Genomic DNA, 22878 nt, shown 5'->3' on the forward strand with positions numbered 1-22878 from the left:
ATTACATTTGTGTTTCTCTCCCCACTAATCGATAAGTCTGCATTATATATTAGATCCCATAACCGGTATTCACATTTGGGTTGTTAAAAGGAAAAGTTGATAACCACTGATTCATCCCCCCCTCTTAGTGGTACATTGTGTCTAACAATTGGTATCAGAGCGTAGGTTCCCAGCTAGACGAGTTTTCTCCAACTTGGGTAGATTTCGGCGTAAGGACACAATGGTTTGTTTAGTATCAATCACTGGTCTTGTGTTTGATGGTTCAAACTATTCTATTTGGAGTTATAGAATGGAAGTCTTCCTATCCTCTCTAGGGTTTGATGTATGGATGTCGGTTATCAATGGTCTCCCTAAGAATGTCAGTCCTTCCACTGGATCTAAAGAAGAAAGAAGTTGCATGTGCAATGAAGAAGCCATGAAGGCTATATTCAGTGGGTTCACCGGTGATGTCTCCTCATAGGTGGATAAGTGTAAATCAGCAAAGAGTCTATGGGATAGACTAAGGAAGCTCTATGGAAATGAACCCTGCATCACTAGATCTATGTGTGGAAGTGAGAAGAACAATGCAGTAGATACATGCGCAGATGATGAAGGCAGATCTACTAGTAGTCACAACATTAATGAAGAAGGAACCCACCTCCTCATGGCTCAAGGATCTGAAGATGAGGTGCAGACATCTGAAAGTGATAGGGCAAATAGGTCCCACTAACAAGATGTGTTTGGTAGTGATGATGAGGAAGAAGGAGACAAGATGGATAGATCTATCCATCAAGATATATTTGATAGTGAAGGAGAAGAAGAAGAAGAAGAAGAAGAAGAAGAAGAAGAAGAAGATAGATGCAGAAGTAGATATTGAGTGTGAAATGGTAAGTGCTTTAGAAGAGCTTAAAAATGTTAGAAATGATTTTAAAATCTACAAAAGATCAGTTCATGAGGATTGCAGTCAGTTGAGAACCTACCTTGATGTGTCAAACCAAAAGGTTGGCCTATTGACCTCTCAACTAGAAGAGACAAAAATAACGACTGATGATTTGAAATTAGTCTTGGACTCCAAGGAAAGTGAAAGGGAGAACTTGATAAATGAATACAAGATATTCAAGAATGCTACTATAGTAGAGCAGAACCAATTGACAAAATGCCTTGAGGAATCTGAGAAATGCATCTCAGAGTTGAAGTCTTAGGCAAAGAACACCAAGGTGTGCCGGTGTGAAGATCTAGCATCCAGGATAGAAATTAGAGATAAAGAATATCAAAAGCTTCTAGGGAAATGTCAGGATGAGCTCAAGGTAAGAATCCGGTTCGATGGCAGCAGTGATGTCTTGGAAAAAATGTTGAAAAAGCAAAAGCATGCCAAGGACACTGAAGGATTAGGAATTGGTGCTGGTGAATGCTCCACCAACAAGAATGTCCCCCACAATGACATTTTGTTTGTCTCCTCTAATGGAAAAAACAAAGGCCAAACCTTCACAGTGAGAAATGCTCCCTAGAAGAACGTTGATCTAAGTACAATCGGTGAAGCTTTGTAGACAAGAATGAAGACCGATGCTGCAAGGAGGAACAATGTAGATCCCAAAGGTAAAGGGAAGATGGGAGAAGACAGCTTCACTGGAAGAAAGAAAATGAGAAGTCAACAGAAAAGACCTTCTACCAGCCAGCAGAGGACAAATAAATGCTACCACCCCCAGGGAAAAGAAAGTGTGGGAGAAGAAGAGACCAGATGGAAGAGATGCACAAAATGGACAACCAAGGACCGATTCTCAAAGAAGAAAAAATGGGGATCCTAAACCAATAAGATCTCCTCATGCATGGAAAAATAAATTTATAAGTCATATGCCATCCTTTACCGGTTGCTTCTTTACATGTAATGGCTATGGCCATAGGGCAGAGTAATGTATAAAGAGATCTAGAAAGAATAATATAGGATCTCATGGACATCATGCATATGAGAAAAATGTATCCAGGAGTAGATATATGCATGTCCCCTCTCCCAGTTATGATAGAAAGAATCTATCTGTTGTTGTATGTTATAACTACAATGGATTTGGTCATGGAGAGTGATGCTCTGCAAAAAGGACAATGTTAGGATAAGCAAACACCTGAACAAGAAACCACAAGAATCAATTATTAGATGTTAAAAAAAATCATAAATTAAGAACTATCCTAAGCAAACATATCAAGAAAGACACTACTAAGCAAAAAGAAAGCTTAAGGAATCTACAAAAAGCAACTAAGCTCCTCCAAATGCTCTCTACCATGCTGGTAGCTTCTCCTTCCTTGTTCCTCTCCTCTCCAAGTTCCAAAATAGTGTAGCTCTCAGCAGCTCTTTGCACTATGGATGATTATGGAGATTCAAGATTAAAGTATTTTCTCTAAATATGAATGAAAGCTAATACTAAATGCTTTTAGATACTAAGTGATGAATAATAAGAGGGGGGGTGAATTAGTATGCCAAAAAACTCTGTACTTAAACACTTAAACAGTCTGAAGATAAACCAGTAAAATAGTTTAATAGACAGACCGATTATCACACATGCAAACCAAAATGCAAGTAAAGCATTCACCCACAAAGGCAATACAACCATAACACAAGATATTTGATGTGGAAACCCAAATGGGAAAAACCACGGTGAGATGGAACTCACAAGTCACTATCTACATAATAGAAACCAGATCGGTTAAGGTCTTACAATGTTCTTCACAAGAACAGATCCTATTAGGAATCTCAATCTCTGTTAGGAGATAAGTCCGATTAAAGACTACCTTGTTAGAGGATTTTAGATTCACAGAAGTGAGCCACCTTGTTAGAGGATTTTACAAAGGCTTTTGGGCCTACTTGGTTAAGGGCTATAGACTTGTCAAAGATGTGATTAATCAACAAGTGTTTGATCTATCTAATAGCACATACTACTTGGTTAGATCCAGTATAGCTCACTGCTAATGCATTCTAGCATTACTTCAGTCTTCTCTATCTCTCTCTCAGTTACAACATGATCTTCTCAGATAAGATCACTCTTACAACAACTCAACAACCGCCTTAAACCCTAGTCACAACATAAACCCTTTCAGCAACAACCTAAAACCCTAGACATGATGTCCTTTTAAAGGAATCTGATTTCATGTCGGTCCAATAGGATTACATTACAATTTCCTAGGTTCAATGAATCTAGACATACTCAGTAACATGACACAAAAAGCACTGTCAGTGTGTCGGTACCGTCAAACAATCGGTGGATTGGTAACTCATCACAAAATGTCAGTTGGTAACTCATCACAAAGTATTACCGATTCATACAAAATACCGGTTGTCGGTTTGACAAAATTGAAGACTGGTAAGAATGTGTTATGCCGCTTTGTTCCCTCATACCACTTGACATCTACGAACCGCTTGGGGTCGACATGCCACTTCAGACTGGGAAACACATTCTGCAAAATCACCAATAGTCTAAAGACTAGAATACAACATACCGGTTGGAACAAATACCAGTTGAGCTCTAGCTCATACATATAAAGGAGATCTCAATACAAGTGTGTGTCCATCAATGACAATCACAACATAAACATCAAAAATGCCAACAATCTCCCCCTTTGGCATTGATGGCAACACTTAGGAAAATAAAATTTTGACATCTAAGTGTTTTACAATAAAAAACATGCCATTAAAAAAATTGCTCCCCCTAAGCATATACACTATCCCTTAATCAATACAATGTATAACAATTTTGCATATAGAGCATAAACATTGAGATATCGAAGCATATAGCATATATCAAAATTGTAAAACCAGATACTTCTCCCTATTTTTCTCCAAAATAGATAGAGTGCTTCTCCCCCTTTGCCAACAATGACAAAGTACCGCTAAACAACCCTGTTTCCATTTGATATTGAAATAATAAAAGTTTATGACAACAATAAATAATACTTGGCAAAAACTGATTTATAGTCCTGCAAAAATTGTTTCATGGATAGAGACCAGGACTCAAGTAGGGAGGTGGCCACTTCTTTCTCTATTTGCATCTGGGATACCTGTTCCTCCATGGCATCAATTGTGTTCAGCTCCTGTGTAACTGTCAAGGCATCCAGGTTCAGATAACACTTCTGAAGAATTTGCAGACGTGTAAGTAAAACCAGTTGTAGCTCCTGCAAATCTCTAGACTGTGTACTAATCTCTTGCTCCATTTTGGCTGACTAGATCTGGAACTGGTGTACGGTTTGCCCATAAGTTGCAAAGGAATCATAAGGTGGCTTAAATGTACTCAAGTAGGACTGTAAGTCCGTTTGAAGCTTTTGCTTATGAGTTAGCACATCATCACAAAATAGATGGGGTTGACAAATTTTGCTTAGTAGCAATTTTCCCTCATCCAAAGCGTCCCTTATATCCTTTTGGTCTTTCAGAAGTTCAGACCGGAGCTCATTCAACTTTTTCATCAGAGAAATATTGAGAGCCTTTTGATATTGTTTCTTGACATTTGCCTCAGCTGCTTCTTCCAGGCTCTGCACATGATCATCCAGTACAGTACATAGTAGTTTAAGTTGTGCTTGTGATGATTCAGTGTTAAGAAGATTGGTACCGGGGATCAAACCGCTAAGGGTGTCTACAGCCGCTTGAATTATGTCTTGCTCCTTTTTCCTTTGAATGATTTCAAGGTGCTCTTGAGCAACCTTAATGCTCTGCATAAGCTCTGACTCACTTGCAAACTAGAGATCGATAGAACTGGCGATATCAACCGATTTGGCTTGACTCCCAGTTGCCTTCGGAGTCTCCATCTGTGTGCTCTTCATTGCTTCCACTGTCTTGTCTACTTCTTCCTTCTTCTTTTTCTTTGCTTCCTTCCTCTTCTCCTCTTCTTTATTTTCTTCCTCTTCCTTCTTCTTCTTTTCTTCCTCTTCCTTCTTCTTTTCTTCCTTGTCCTCTTCTTCTTTCTTCTTCCTATCATCTTCTTGCCTCTTCTTCTCTTCATCTTTTTGTTTCTCCTCTTCCTCTTTTCTCTTCTCTTCCTCTTTTCTCTTTTCCTCATCTTCATCCCTCTTCTTCTTCTCTTCATGTTCCTTAGCCACTTCCTGTGTGTCCTTGGCTTGCTCACTGCCCTATTAGGCTTGTTGCCCCTATTATGTTCCCTCAGAAGGTATGTCCTGAGTGACATCTTCTATGTCCAGTGCATCGACATCAATAGTGTCGATTGGTTCTTCAACTAGGTTTCCTTCTTCATCAAAAACTTCATCCGGTTTGGAGACAACCGGTTCTTTTTCTACTTGCAGGTTGGCCATACGTGCTTTGTGAGAATTGATAGTGTAGTCACATAAATCTGTCCACTTAATTAAATGAATACTTAGTATTTATTTGATTATTTAACCATCAATTAATAATTAATTAAATTAATATTTAATTAATTCATCTTAACCCTCTTCTCCTATTAATTAAATAAATTATTCAATTTATTTGATTTAATTCACTTAACCAAATTCATACCATTAATTAAATAAATAAATCATATTTGTTTAATTAAATCTTCTCTCACATTTAAATAAATTAATATTTATTTAAATCCCCCAAAATCCCACCTCTCACATTTAAATAAATTAATATTTATTTAAATCACCTTTATCCTCCACCCACTTGTATTTTCCTACAAAAGCAAGTTGCACAATTATTTTAAATAAATAATTTATTTAAATCACCTTTATCCTCCACCCACTTGTATTTTCCTACAAAAGCAAGTTGCACAACTATTTTAAATAAATTATTTATTTAAAATCCTATTTATCCTCACCCACTTGAAACCTTTAATGGTTTCCCTTAAAGTATTCAAACTTGATGGCTTTAAAGTCTTCAAACTCGATGGCTTCCTTCTATAGTCTTCTTAAGACTTTAATGGTTTTCCTTAAAGTCTTCAATCCTTTAATGGTTCCCCTCAAAGTCTTCAAGCATTTTAATGCTTTATCTTCCTTTTTCTCATTTAAATAAATTAATATTTATTTGAATATTTATCCAAATACAACTTGCACACATTTATTGAAATAAATGAATTTTTATTTTAATAAAATCCTATTTTCCCTCACCCACCAAATCCACTTGCAAAATCTAATCCCCTTCTAGATTCTTCTAACCCCTTCCTAATTAACTTAATCCATCCCCTAATTATTGTCACATTCCTAAGCAAAATGGAGTCACTTCTCAAAGCCTAAAAGTCTTTGATAACCATTAAAGGCTTTCAACCTTCAACCACTAACTGTCTCAAAGTCTTGGATAACCTTTGAAAGCTTCCAACCTTCAATCACTAAATGGCTCAAAGTCTTTGATAACCATTGAAGGCTTTCAACCTTCAACCACTTAATCCCCAAAGTCTCCAATAACCATTAATGGTTACCTCAAACCCTCCCACATGGTTAAAACATTTGTTTTGACTCAACCTCTACCCAACCCAAATGTCTCATCAGGCCATTAATGCTTTGACCATGATTATCTCTTAAACATTTGCACAAAGGTTTATCCTTGGATTAACTCTTAATCCAGTGGGTAATCTTAATTTGGACTTGACCCTTAGCTTCTAGATAACCATGAGGTCTTCTCAGGCCTTTAATGCCTCCAACCTCTTCTCTCAACCCAATCCTATGTTGACACTTGTCACCATTTTATTGGTGCCAATTGTGCACATGGATCCCCAACTTTCAAACTTGGCCCTTGATTAAACCATTCAATCTTAACCCTTCATTTCCCCATTTCTTCTATAAATAGAACCCTTCTCCTCAAGCAAAAAAAAAGCATTAGAGTATTGTTGTTATACTGACATTAGCATAGAGCTTTTTCATAGCATCACTATCTACACTTGCATAGCATTTGCTTATCATATTCAACCATCTTGAATCTCCATATGGCATCCATGGCTAGTGCTAAAAGATGAGAGCTACACTCATTTGGGACTTGGAGAGGAGAGGAACAAGGGAGGAGCAACTATGAGCATCTTGATTAGCTATTTTATTCTATGTTTATATGCTTTCTATTTCATGCTTAATATCTCTCTTGATATGCCTGTTTAGGATAATCTTTTGTTGCTAACACTAACGTTTGTTTCTTGTGCTCTTGTGTGTGTTGCCATCAAACAGATTTTCTAATCCTTTTTGTAGAGCATCATTTGGTGAACTTGACGTGAATCCAAACACCAAAAAGATCAACTTTTTTTTTTTTTTTTTTTTTAACCAATAACATGTTTGAATGTTGAAAATGTCACACAAGTTGCGCTTTTGACACTGTTTTGGTGCATTAGACATTATTTTGGCGCTATTCACCCTATTTCAGTGCTTTTTCCTTCTCTGTCTTTCCCTTTCTTTTAGTGCATTTGTGTTAAATAGTGCCTCTGTTCAAACGCAGACTAGCGCTATTGTAACAAAACGTTGTACAAATCACCTTGTAACCAAAAAAAAAAAAAAAAATTAGGCTTGTAGAAGCCCACCAAATAGGCGGATTTTACTAACTATTTTTCTCTTTTGTGCAGATTTAAATTAGATTAAAAAGTAGATTTATATTTTTTTACTAACTTGTTTTTTGAAGTTGGTTTTAAAAATGAATTCACTTTTTATTTTGGTTTAAAATTAACTTCACATTTCAACTTTGGACTTTTAAAAAAAGAATCACATATTTGTTTGGGGCTCTTAAAAAGAATTTCATTGTTCCAAGGTAAAAAGAACCACAAACTTATACAAAAACAACTTTATTTTTTTTGCAAGTTAGGAAACAAACTTCGTTTTGGTGCTTAAAATAAACAAGGCAAAATTTATTTCTTGCATCAAGATAAAAATCACAATCCACACTTCCATTTTTGGTGCAAATAAAATTCACAATCAACTTGTCTCATTTTTAAAGCAATTTTACTTCATGCAAACGTGTTTTTCATTAAGTTGACCAGGATTTTCAAATTCTAGTTTACTCAAACAATTGCCTTTGAAAATTAAAAAGAACACCATGATTGTTGGAGCAACATCTCCAAATAGTTAGATCACATTTCAATGATAGATTAAAAAGAACAAGTGTTTTTCGTGCTTGGCACACTTGTGCAAAGAGTTGGTCGAGTGGTCCTACTTCTAACACACACTATCCTCTCCCTTGGCTTTCATGGTCCTAGGTGCAAGAGAAAAGTGTTAGTAACACTCACATTTTATCTTTTTAAGAGAGGCCTGCCAAGGGATCGATACTCTTGGGAATGACCTCGAGCGATAAATCCTTCGAGCCGCTATAGAAATCAGGTGAGAGCGAAAGCTGTAGCCTTGGGTATAGCTATTCCTACAGTGTAACTGGCCAAAAGGACAAATGGGCCCCACCACCAGTTACAAGGCTCTTAAGTGAGTCACTACAAAATGAACTTATGTCCAAAAACATCGAACATGACTAAACACCTTTAAGTAGTATCCCACCTATTCTATTGATTGAGGATATTTGAGATATAATTTAGTACAACAGCATAGATGGTTTTGCTCCCAAGATATTCACCATACATATTTCCTTGAGTAGAAACATAGCTTTTTGAAAAGTCACTTGTGGCTTGATAAAAGTGGTGACTCCCCCATCATAGGGATCATCTATTTGTTATGCTCGTGCAAGACTTAGTATATCACGTCCTTACCTGCCACGACGGGATTCATAAGGTATGTAGTACCAAAGTCAAAGAAATATCAAGATGTGAGCTAAATTTATCACAACTGGCCATTTGACCTTAGGGATAAAGAGTGTTTGAAGTGTGTTCGTTTTACAGACCTAGTGCAAATTGAGCCGACTTCAGGCTTTTGAAATACACCTTAAAATAAATCTAAAGGAAGGGTCAAAAACAAGTCCAAGGATTGGGTTGATCTAGACCCATACTAATTTGTGCCTTTGAGGATACAATTTTGTGTTTGGGTGCTTGCTTTGTTTTCTTGTCAAAGAAAAATCAAAAAATCAATCCCAAAAACAAAGTATTCATCCAACATCTGTCAACACAACCAAAAATACCAAAAACAAAGTGCAAACAACACAAAGTCACAACTTTTATGACCATTCTTCACATCTTGTGAAAGAAGAAGTGTCATCAGAATATCAACTTGAAAAGGAGACCATTGAGCTCAAAGGCTTTGATCAAAAGGAGGAAATTCTTCTATATCAATCGACAAATCTTTGTCTCCCATAGAGTCTTTTTACATCGCATGCGTCTATACCTTCAAAGTAAAACAAATGAGTTTGATTCAAAATCATTGAACCGCAGAGCTTTTATGCAATATAGAGCTCTGAGTTATCACAAAAATCAAGGAGGAAAGATTAATCCCCACTATTTCCCCAACATCTGCATCACCTACAACACACCTCGAGAAATACCTACAACACCTGAAAGGGAAGAGGTAGAGTTTGTTCCATTTATAACCCAAAGTTTTTATTGAAGTTGAAAAACAAAAACATCCATCATCTCACTCATACATCATCACTTCATCATCAATCCATCCCAACTCTCAAAACATTAAGAGGTTCTTGTCCCAAGTTCTCTTTTAGATATTGCTTGAAATCAAACACATCACATCACTTTTTAGATTGTTTCTACATCTAGGATAAGCTCATCCTAAGAGACACATCTACGCAGGTTAAAACTAGTTCATGAGTGAATCTTCTCATTGCTAGGTAGTCAAAATCTGTAACACATCTCAGATTTCTCTACACCTTATCACATCCAAACTTATCAAACAAACAAGCAATTCAAAGAAGGAATTTCGGTTACATCTACCTTAAAGTGCTAGAGATCCCCATACAACACAAATCACCAACCATCAATCTTTCATTTCATCACCAACTCATCATCATCTTCAATCAACTTCAAACACAAACTTGCAAACAAAATGGCTCAAACCTGATCACAGTCCAGGCAACGAGAAATAGAAAGGGAAGAAGAAGAAGAAGAAAATCTCAATGAATTTCAAGAAGCACTTGGAGGAAATGCAGATGACGAAAACCCAAGTACTCCCACTCCTGCAACAATAGAAAGGGCTCAGCATAACCCTCTCTTTAACAGACTTTTTGACGAAATACTCAGGAGCAATGCGGATGCTCACTTCTTAAGACTTGCTCAAGAAGGAGCCAAACTCCCCTCAGACTTTGATCTTGCCCAATTAAGACAAGCATCAGAAAGACAAAGTCACCATGAGGAGGAAGGGCATAGAGATCCCATCAGATATAACATTCCTCGAGGTAACCCACCACCTCCTCCTCCAAATGAAATGGAGATGTTGTGGCAACAAGTCGAGAATCTCACCCAACAACTCCATAGTGGTGTTAAGACCAATCAATTCTCACTTAACGACATCTGTCCCTATCCATTTGATAGGAATCTTTATATGCCACCCTTTCCATGAGGATTCGAAACACCCAAATTTGAAAAATATAGAGGAAAGGGGGATCCCCATGATCATGTCCGAGAATTTCATTCCGCTTGTCTTGAAGTGGCATATGAAGACACATACCTAATGCGCCTTTTTCCCCAAAGTTTGGGAGGAACAACCACATCATGGTTTTCCCGACTACTAGGTGGCATTAGAACATTTGAGGAACTCATCCAGAAGTTCCTATCTCATTACTCTTATAACATTGAACGCGACATCACCATGGCTGATCTATGCAATACCAAACAAAAACCAGGTGAATTATTCTCAGTATTCCTGCAACAATGGCACCAAATGTCTAGTAGACGTTCTCTTCAGTTACCTGAACGAGAACTAGTGGAAATTTTCATTTCCAACTTAAATGAAGAAATGGAATTTCACTTGGATGTCAAAGACACAGACTCTTTTAACGATATGATCACCAAGGGTTTAAAATGTGAAAGGGAACTCATCAAGAAAGGACTCATCAAAATCTTTAATGAACCAAAAGATGGTCCTCGCCCGTGCTTCAATAGTGATAAACCAAACTTCTGGAACAAGATCAAAAATATCGTCAACGATGGAGTTGTGGATGCTCGGACTATCCAAAATGCACAACTTGTGGTTCGATTTGCAGGACAAAATCCTCCACCTCAGAATAATACAAATGTTCCTTCCAATCAAGGTTGCATCACGTCTCATGATGAACCTAGACCTCGTCAGCAAAAACAAAAATGCACATACACTCCCTTAGGGGAACCCATTGAAACAGTGTTGCGACAACTCCTCTCTCAAAATTTGGTCACTCTACCTAAGCTATCAAACTATGAGCCTCAGGTCAAACCGGTATGGTGGAGAGATACTGAACACTGTGAATTCCATCAAGGAAGAGGACACAAGACAAGTAATTGTCACCGATTGAAAGATCTCATTCAGGATCTTATTGATCGAGGAGAAATTGAAGTTGAAGGACATGACCCAAAAACAACCAATAATGATCATCAGATGTTCAAGAATCCACTTCCATCACAAGATCAAAGGGGTCCTTCCACTTCTAGGTGAGGCACTGATACCACTGATTATACGCAGGCTGCATATAATTATATTGTAAATCACCTGTATGATGCCAGTGAACAAATTGCAACCATAACCTTCAAAAATCCCACCTCAAATTGCAATGTTGTTACACGTTGTGGCAAGGTCACCATCAAGGCAGCTCCACAAGGCACCACCTCCGTCCCAAAGCAGTACAATCTTGTGGAACAATTAGACAAAACGCTTGCACTTATATCCATTTTAGAGCTATTGCGCCTATCGCCATCTCATAAAACAATCTTGGATCAAGCACTCCAAGAGGCGTTAGTCCCTGCAAACCTGAATACGGACCAGTTTCAAGCCATGGTTGGAAATCTAAAGTCATCACCTTGTCTCACTTTTTTTGAAAGTAACAACTCTTCTTTCCAACAACCTCATAATGCTTCGCTACACATTGAAGGCTTTATCAACCAACACAGGATCAAGCGAGTCTTGATAGATAATGGAGCAGGCCTAAACATTTGTACACTACAGTTGGTCACAACATTGGGATATGCAATAGAATCAGTGGATCCTCGCAAGAAGATCACCATCAAGGCCTATGATGATGCAGAGCGTTCATCCAAAGGAGCTGTGGTACTACCAATCCAAGTGGGCCCTGTGGTAAAGCACATCATCTGTCAGGTTTTGGGCCTTCCTCTGCCATATAATCTATTATTAGGGAGACCTTGGATACATGCCATGCAAGCTGTTCCATCTACCTACCATCAATGTATCAAGTTCCCACATAATGGTACAGAGATCACAATCCTAGGCGATGCAAATCCCTTTGCATTTTTCCATAATATCAGCCATCAACCAAAAATTACTGTTCCTAATAATAGGGAAGCCATTTCCTCCACATCATATGTAAGTCCCGCCTCTCTTGCCAGTTCGAACACCCCTATACCCAAGCAAGAAAAGCTTAAGATGAAAGTAGCAGAGGAAGGTCCTGGAGAATACAACTTGAGTCAGCTCTTTTGTGTGGGACAAATGCCCACTTCTCCTAGAACACATGGTAAGCCACAGCAGTTACTCCAGCAACCACTAATCATACCAGCATGTGCCTTGACGCCATTCGTCCTTGGAAAGAGTCAAGAGGAAGAGACACAAGATGAGGACCTAGCGGACTGGATCTATAAGGATCCCATCACCACTGATAAACTGCGAGTTACACTTCCTACAGAATAGTATGGCAAAGGCCTCCTCATTATGCAAAGAATGGGATATGATGGTCAGAGTGCTTTGGGATACTGCAAACAAGGACGACATGAACCTCTGCTACCAGAATTCAAGCCCAAAGGTAATACAGGCCTAGGCTTTGAAAAAGAGATCCTTCCTAAACTCAAATTCAAAGGAAAACCCAGCAAACCATTTTGCCCACCTACTGCAAAGAGGACACCTTTCATAATCAAAGAACCATCAAGCACTATCCCCACTGCCCCATCGAGGCTCACAACTCCACCACAACCATCACCAATGCCAAACATCCCACCAATCGAATCAGTAATCCCATCCGCGACAGCCATCACATCAATAAAACCATTCGCAACAACTACTGTATCCGAACCCACAGCAACATCTATGGCACCAGTAGTTCCAGCAGAAGCCACTGAGTCACCATTACCAATACTTCTAGTAACAAATCCTTTAATCCCCATCAAAATTCCTATAGCACCAATCATGACAAAAATACATAAACCAATCACGCCTGCAGTATTCAACTCCAGCGACATCCCAGTATGTTATAGTAATCGGATACTGGAAAGTGATTCAGAGACCGACTCACATGAATGGGAATTTGATTCTGTACAACTTAACACTTCAGATGAGGAAGACACATCACCACCTCCGCCACGCAAAGACATCCCTATTTACGGAGAAGCACAGATAAAGACCACTTGGGTACCTGAGCTGGAAACATCTTCCACAGACCCTATGTCTCATCCTACGCCTGATTCTGACAAGGAGAGTACCATTAACGACCTTCACCATAACGTCTTAACCCTCACTGATACATCTCCCGCACTTAACCTAATCGATGAAGTAATGCCCATTGTCCACGCTGAACTCATCGAATGGAACCAACCAAATCCCCCATGTCTTGATTTCTTCCAAAACGATGAGGCTATCATTGACTTTTTGGAATTAAGGGATAACCTACCAAGCGAGGATCACAAAGCTGGATTCACCATTGAACTTAATAGCACAGCATACTTCGGGGTGGATGCCAAACCTTTCAGCTGCAAAAATATAACAATAAAACATGGATCTTCCAGTGAAAACCACACTGTGGCACTGTTTGATCCCACAAAAGTAAAAAGAAAGAGCGTATCCAATGGTGAAAACCTCTTTGAGGCACCTGAGGATGAAGGGTTTGACATTCTCCCTGCTAATGCACAACAAGAATGATCAACGATTCTCATCGAGGAAACCAAAGAATACAATGTGGGGACTCTTGAAAATCCTCATATCATACATCTGGCATCTCTTCTCACTCCAGAGGAACAACCTAAATTTATAGAGTTCTTCCAGAAGCGTCAGATCAACTTTGCATGGTCATATGCAGACATGCCTGGGCTTGATCCTGATTTAGTCATGCATCACCTCACCGTAGCAGAAGGAGCCAAACCTGTCAAGTAGAAGCTTCGTAAGATGCATCCCCAGATTGCAGTGCTAGTCAAAACAGAACTCAAGAAACTCCTGGATGTTGGTTTCATTAGACCAATTGATTATGCAGAATGGATCTCCAATATTGTGACTGTCGGCAAACCAAAAGGGGGCATCCGCATTTGTACTGACTTCAGAGATCTAAATAAGGCCTGTCCTAAGGATGATTTCCCCCTACCAAATATTGACATCATAGTGGATCTAGCAGTAGGACATGCGATGCTTTCACTCATGGATGGCTTTTCCGGCTACAATCAGATAAAGATCGCACCCGAAGATCAACATAAGACAGCCTTCACATGTCCATGGGGCACATACTGTTGGAATGTAATGCCTTTTGGTCTAAAGAATGCAGGAGCGACCTATCAAAGAGCAATGACCACCATCTTCCATGACATGATGCATACTATGATGGAAGATTATGGGGATGACTTACTAGCAAAATCACTTACTAGAGAAGGACATCTCCACATCTTAGATCAAATCTTTAATAGACTGGAACAATATCATGTTCGACTCAACCCAAAGAAATGTGTCTTTGGAGTGACCTTCGGGAAGCTTCTAGGATACATTGTCTCAAGCAAAGGCATTGAGGTCGATCCAGCAAAGGTTAAGGCAATAATGGACATGCCACCTCCAAAGAATATCAGTCAGCTAAGGACATTACAAGGGCAGCTTCAATCCATCCGAAGATTCATTGCACAAATGGCTGATAAGTGTCACCCATTCACACACTTGCTACACAAGAACATCCGCTTTCAGTGGGATGCCAGATGCCAACAAGCATTTCAGACGCTTAAAGACTATCTCATGAATCCACCATTGTTGATGCCACCAGATCCAAGTAGACCGTTGTTACTTTATATCTCAGCGACAAGTACAGCATTAGGTGTATTATTGGCACAACATAATGTAGAAGGCAAAGAGTGTGTTGTTTACTACATCTCTCGCACACTGGTTGGCTATGAACTCAATTACACACCTATTAAGCGAGCTTGCCTAGCAGTAATCTTAGCAGCCACTAAATTGCGACACTATCTATTGACACACAAGGTACAACTCATCGCAAAGATTGATCCACTCAAGTATTTACTCAGCAAAGCAGCATTGACAGGTCGCTTGGCCAAATGGGTAATGATTCTAAGTGAATTTGACATCGAGTATGTGGATCGTAAAGCTATCAAAGGGCAGGTCATTGCAGATCAGTTGGCCGATGCACCACTCATAGGCGATCATCCCCTCATTTCCAATTTTCTAGATGAAGAGATATTCATGATCACAGAAGTACAACCATGGAAACTATATTTTGATGGTTCATACACTAGGCACGGCTCAGGGGCAGGCATTTTGTTTATCACACCTCAAGGTGACAGCATCCCAAAGTCTTAGAGGCTCACATTTCCATGCACAAACAACATAGCAGAGTATGAGGCCTTGATCAAAGGACTCAGGTTAGCCGTACAATGGAAATTACAAGAACTACAAGTATATGGTGATTCCCAACTAGTCATTCGACAAGCAACAGATGAATATCAGACCAAAGATGATAAACTCATGCCATATAAGCAAATGGTGGACACTCTAAAGACATCATTTACTACTATCACTTTTGAGTAGATACCAAGAGATCAGAATCGAGCTGCTGACGCCATGGCTACCATCGCATCTCTACTAGATCTTCCACAAAATTCAACACGCTACGAGTTCTTGGTAGAACAGCTTTGGATCCCCGCTTATGATATCCCTGAATCTGAAACGATATGTCGCCTTGTTGGTTCTGAATCCCCATGGTACGGTGAGTTCTACACCTATCTTCGCGATCATACCCTTCCTCCCAACCAATCGAATAACCAACAAAAAACCTTCATTCGCCAAACTGCTCGATATACCATTATTGCCGAAACCCTATACCGACGCGGTCTTGATGGTACTCTCCTTCGATGTCTGGAACAAGGTGAGATAACAAAAGCTTTGGAAGAGGTACATGAAGGAATTTGCGGGACTCATTCAAGTGGTCCATCACTAGCCAAAAAAATCATGCGAGCTGGATACTATTGGCCATCTATGGAAAAGGATTCCTACTACTTTGTCAGAAAATGCAAGAAATGTCAAGTTCACGGCGACCTGATACATGCACCAGCCCAAGAACTGCAACCAATCACAACACCATGGCCTTTTTGTCAATGGGGCCTTGACCTTGTGGGTAAGATTCATCCATCTTCATCCAATGGCCATAAATTCATTATTACCGCCACCGAATATTTCACAAAGTGGATCGAAGCTGTTCCACTTACCCAAGTCATCGGCAAGCAGATCGCCTCATTCATCCTCAACTACATCATCTGTCGGTATGGTGTACCCATGTCCATCGTCACAGATAACGGTCTTCCTTTCAAAAATCAGGATGTCCGTGAACTTTGTGAGAAATTTCATATCCAACACCGCTTTTCCACTCCCTATTACCCACAAGGCAATGGTCAGGCTGAAGGATCCAATAAAAACATATTAAGGATCCTCAAGAAAATAGTCAATGATGCCGGTCGTGATTGGCATGTTCAATTGAATCCAGCACTATGGGCATATCGAACTATCATTTAAACCCCTACAGGTGCAACTCCTTATTCATTGGTCTATGGTGCAGAAGCTATCTTGCCTATTGAGGTCGAGATACCATCATTACGGGTTTCTTTGCATAATCTCATTGATGATGAAGCTTACAGAGTCTCACGTCTTCAGGACTTAGAGTTACTTGATGAGAAACGACAAGCTGCATACAATCACCTCAAAGCCTATCAGTAGCGCATGAGTAGAAGCTACAATCACTGAGTTAGACCTCGTACATTTGAGGTAGGTGATCTTGTTCTTCGAGAGAATCCTCGCAACCAACCAAACAGAGAACCTCAAGGCAAGTTTGAATCAAACTGGCTGGGCCCATATGTTGTCACTACTGTATTTGGGTCCGGGGCATATCAGTTGGCTACATCAGAAGGAGAACCGCTTGCAGATCCAATTAACAACATGCACCTCAAACGGTTTTATACCTAAGCTGTACAGAGCATCAGGCTCCCCTGCATACTAGAAAATACCAAAAACATTCAGAAAAATGTCCTAAAGAAAATACAAAAACATTCAAAGGAAAATCATGCATCCAAACGGTGAACAACCACTCCGGTGGCACCTTGGGTAAGTACGGTGGTGAAAACCTGGCAAACAGGCGCCACTCGTAAAGGCTATGGCTCCATTGTCTTTCAAACTTGTTGCGATCACATCTACTTCATACATACATCCATCCATTCGAAAAACCATGGCTTGTTATTTCTCTGCAATTATGATAAATACTTCATGCATCTTGCGTCCCGCTTCTTCATAAGTCATGTCTAAAACTGGGGGCAATGCCTTTAAACTATTGATGGAAGTGGATTCTACATTGTCTTATGATTCATTCAGTTCTTCATTCAAGCAATCATCAAAATACCAAAAACATTGGAAAATATCTCAACAAAATCCAAAAACATTCAAAAATGTCTCAACAAAATCCAAAAACATTCAAAAATGTCTCAACAAAATACCAAAAACATTAAAAAATGTCTCACAAAATACCAAAAACATTCAAAAACAATACAAAATCCAAAAATATCAGAAAACATCAAGAATCACACAAAAACATGGCAACACCTTGTACATACTCATCCATGCAGATACCAAAACAAACATTGCGACAAACTACTCACACAATGACCATTTACCAATCAACCACACAATCCACATCAACAATCCAAAACTGTCTTTAAAACAAGGATGCATCCTTCCTTACCAAAACAAAGACAAAAGTGACGTTTTCTTTGACAAGAAAATTATGTTAAGCTATCAAATGCTTGGTTGATTCGTGAGTAATTCATTTGTTTATCTGTATCGGGATCTTTCAGCATTGTTTTGTATCGTTTGCGCATTATTTCCGATGAAGTTCTGGGGCATGTACTAATGGTGTCTACGTGGGAAGTTCACTAAGCTACGTAATCTTATGCCAAATACAGTCATAGATCATTACGGCTTGCTGACTACAGCGTATACCTCGACCATATGAGCATGAACCATTACCAAGGATCCATGTTCTTTATTCTTTATGTATATACTGTTTGTTTGCAGGTACAATGCTCATTCTTTGGTTCCTCCTTATCCAATTTGGATAAAGGTTTTTATTTCTTAGTACGGTATGCACTTGTCTCAGGATATGATCAGCCTAAGATCAAGGAGGACGATCCAAGTCATGCATGAACGAAGATAATCCTTGTCTGTTCCGCAAGCAATACTCAGGTCAACTTGATCCATTATATCAAGTTGCTTGTATTAACTTGCTATATCAAATCCATGTAAGAAATACTCTGGTCATCTTGAATCATTATGTCAAGATGCTTGTATTCTCTTCCAACATTTTAAAGCTCAATGATGAAAATAGAGCACTATGGATCGTCATTCCATCTCATCTATATATACTGCATTTCGTTGCATTCCAACCATCCATACATTCATAATAGCTGCATATCATGCATACATAGTCATAATAATGCATACTCTATTTTCCTCTTCTTCCATAGGAATGAGTCATAAGTCCTCCATATCTTCTATCTAACATCAAATCCCCCCTCAACCTCCCTATCTTGATCATCAACATCATCCTAATCCCTTCATCGCTTCCCATCCTCACTCATCCACAAAATTAAGCTAGTTACTTTGTCTACACGGATGCATCGACTCCCACACACCTAGACTATCAACAGATACTCTGATCAAGTATCTTTGGGTCTCAACAGGTAATCGATTATGGTAATCCTAGACTACATCAGGCATTTATCACAATGACCTAGTCTCAACGGGGCTGCCATGATTCCCCACAACCATCCATCACACGCACACACTATCAATTGATCAACCAATCAAACATAATCCAATGGACAATTACATCAATTGTCTATGTCTCAACGAGTATTTTGCTTCATATACCTTGACTTCATCGGGCAATTACATCAATTGTCTAAGTCACATCAGGTCACTTTGATTCACTTACTTAGATTTTATCATGTCCAAGAAACCAACTGACATCAACTGTCATGCTTTGACTTGACCGGGGCAATTAAACCGATTGCACCAGATTGTCCAACCAATTTTGATCAATTGTATAGCATCAATCCAAACCCCACACTACATCTGCTATGTATCTCTTGCATGACCTCAGGGTACTCGCTGGCTTGTTGTTTCTTCATATTCACTCCATTTTCTCCCATTCTTTCATCATTAGTTCTAATTTCTTTTATTCTACCTCCCCTCCGCTTTTCATTCTTTTTCGAGAGATCGCCCGATTTTTCAAAAAAATTCGGCCCATCCCTCAAGGGGGCATACCACCCATTAAATTTACATTTTATGGGGCATTTCTTCACACCTATTTTTCTTTCTTTGAAACGACGCGATAAACTGCACCGTCTCAAAGAGGGGCAAATGTAGTCACATAAATCTGTCCACTTAATTAAATGAATACTTAGTATTTATTTGATTATTTAACCATCAATTAATAATTAATTAAATTAATATTTAATTAATTCATCTTAACCCTCTTCTCCTATTAATTAAATAAATTATTCAATTTATTTGATTTAATTCACTTAACCAAATTCATACCATTAATTAAATAAATAAATCATATTTGTTTAATTAAATCTTCTCTCACATTTAAATAAATTAATATTTATTTAAATCCCCCAAAATCCCACCTCTCACATTTAAATAAATTAATATTTATTTAAATCCCCCAAAATCCCACCTCTCACATTTAAATAAATAAATCATTTATTTAAATCACCTTTATCCTCCACCCACTTGTATTTTCCTACAAAAGCAAGTTGTACAATTATTTTAAATAAATAATTTATTTAAATCACCTTTATCCTCCACCCACTTGTATTTTCCTACAAAAGCAAGTTGCACAACTATTTTAAATAAATTATTTATTTAAAATCCTATTTATCCTCACCCACTTGAAACCTTTAATGGTTTCCCTTAAAGTATTCAAACTTGATGGCTTTAAAGTCTTCAAACTTGATGGCTTCCTTCTATAGTCTTCTTAAGACTTTAATGGTTTTCCTTAAAGTCTTCAAGCCTTTAATGGTTCCCCTCAAAGTCTTCAAGCATTTTAATGCTTTATCTTCCTTTTTCTCATTTAAATAAATTAATATTTATTTGAATATTTATCCAAATACAACTTGCACACATTTATTGAAATAAATGAATTTTTATTTTAATAAAATCCTATTTTCCCTCACCCACCAAATCCACTTGCAAAATCTAATCCCCTTCTAGATTCTTCTAACCCCTTCCTAATTAACTTAATCCATCCCCTAATTATTGTCACATTCCTAAGCAAAATGGAGTCACTTCTCAAAGCCTAAAAGTCTTTGATAACCATTAAAGGCTTTCAACCTTCAACCACTAACTGTCTCAAAGTCTTGGATAACCTTTGAAAGCTTCCAACCTTCAACCACTAAATGGCTCAAAGTCTTTGATAACCATTGAAGGCTTTCAACCTTCAACCACTTAATCCCCAAAGTCTCCAATAACCATTAATGGTTACCTCAAACCCTCCCACATGGTTAAAACATTTGTTTTGACTCAACCTCTACCCAACCCAAAGGTCTCATCAGGCCATTAATGCTTTGACCATGATTATCTCTTAAACATTTGCACAAAGGTTTATCCTTGGATTAACTCTTAATCCAGTGGGTAATCTTAATTTGGACTTGACCCTTAGCTTCTAGATAACCATGAGGTCTTCTCAGGCCTTTAATGCCTCCAACCTCTTCTCTCAACCCAATCCTATGTTGACACTTGTCACCATTTTATTGGTGCCAATTGTGCACATGGATCCCCAACTTTCAAACTTGGCCCTTGATTAAACCATTCAATCTTAACCCTTCATTTCCCCATTTCTTCTATAAATAGAACCCTTCTCCTCAAGCAAAAAAAAAGCATTAGAGTATTGTTGTTATACTGACATTAGCATAGAGCTTTTTCATAGCATCACTATGTACACTTGCATAGCATTTGCTTATCATATTCAACCATCTTGAATCTCCATATGGCATCCATGGCTAGTGCTAAAAGCTGAGAGCTACACTCATTTGGGACTTGGAGAGGAGAGGAACAAGGGAGGAGCAACTATGAGCATCTTGATTAGCTATTTTATTCTATGTTTATATGCTTTCTATTTCATGCTTAATATCTCTCTTGATATGCCTGTTTAGGATAATCTTTTGTTGCTAACACTAACGTTTGTTTCTTGTGCTCTTGTGTGTGTTGCCATCAAACAGATTTTCTAATCCTTTTTGCAGAGCATCAAATAGCATAATCCATATGCTAATGAGTGTCTTTTTCAACATCATCAATTCTCCCCTCTAACAACTAGAGTCTTCTTCTCCTTGTGAAGGAGAGTCCTTTATTCTGATCCAAAACATCAAATAATTCTGAATTTGAGAGGTCTGGAAAGTACTGTGCAAAGACTTTCTCCCTAATCTCCTGTTCTTTTTCAATGGCAATGCGCCATTTATTATCTAATGCTTTATATAAAAAATTTGGTGTCTGAGATTTTATCTCTGATGGCGACCAGTCATTTTTACACAAATAAATATTGATTTCGTATAATACTTCTTCTTTCTCTTCATCACTAAAATCATCATAATAATCTACTAAATCATGAAGTAATTTTCTCCTAATATTCTTTATTGTCCTTTGATAATGTGTCAAAGGTTTGTATGAGGAGATATCAATATTTACCGATGCGGATGCTGTCAGTTCATTCTTCTTCATTTTCTTTGTCTGTCTGGCCTTCTTTGGCTTTTCATCAGACTCGATCTCTTAAGAGTCCGGTTCATTTGACTTAGTCTTTCTTTTTCTTTCAAAGACTTTTGCCAGTGCCACTTCTGGTTTCTTCTTTGCTGGTGACCGCTTGGTCACTCTTGGAGTTGTAGTAGTAGCTGGTGCCGATGCTGTGGGCACTGCCTTGGCTTTCTTTGTTGCTGGTTCTTTTCCTTTCTTAACAAATGGTTCCTCGGCCAGTGCAATCCTCTCCAAATAGGTTCCGGTCCTCTTAGCCTTAGGATCAAGGGGCGAGGCAATAAGGGTTGAGGCATACCCTTCTAGAATATCATACATCACCTCATAGTCCATTGGCTCCACTTCTTCCATTCTAGGCTCAATAGCCTCCATTAAGCATTTGTCCACCTGAATGGTGAAACAGATGTCATCTTCGTATTTCTTAACAATGTCACCCAAGATCCTCACCTTTTGACTCATCTTCCTTCTGAACTCATCAAAATACTTGTTCAGCACCTCAGGGTAACCGGTTCCAATGGCTTGCATGCTTTCATTGATTTGCTTGGTTACCGGTTGGTCAGAAGACCATTGGACATCTCCTACTCCAAGAAAGTAGCCTTGGAAATAGAAAAACAACCCACCCAGTAGTTGTCCGAACTTGAATCTTAGTGCATTATCCTGTTTAATCGACTTCAGATTACACAGGAGTTGCCTCTGCATACCGGTGCATAGGTCAAATGATGCGTCCTCTTTAATCATCTGGTAAGTGACATTTACTACTGCAGCAGATACAGAATTAATCCTGCTGGCTGAGAATGTTTTGTAGCCTATCACCATGTACGCGTATTTCACCAGATCATCCTTGATAGGATTAACTGTCATAGCCGGTGAGTCACTTGTTAA

Source organism: Cryptomeria japonica, chromosome 8 (genome assembly GCF_030272615.1).
Source record: "Cryptomeria japonica chromosome 8, Sugi_1.0, whole genome shotgun sequence".
Classification (NCBI taxonomy): Eukaryota; Viridiplantae; Streptophyta; class Pinopsida; order Cupressales; family Cupressaceae; genus Cryptomeria; species Cryptomeria japonica.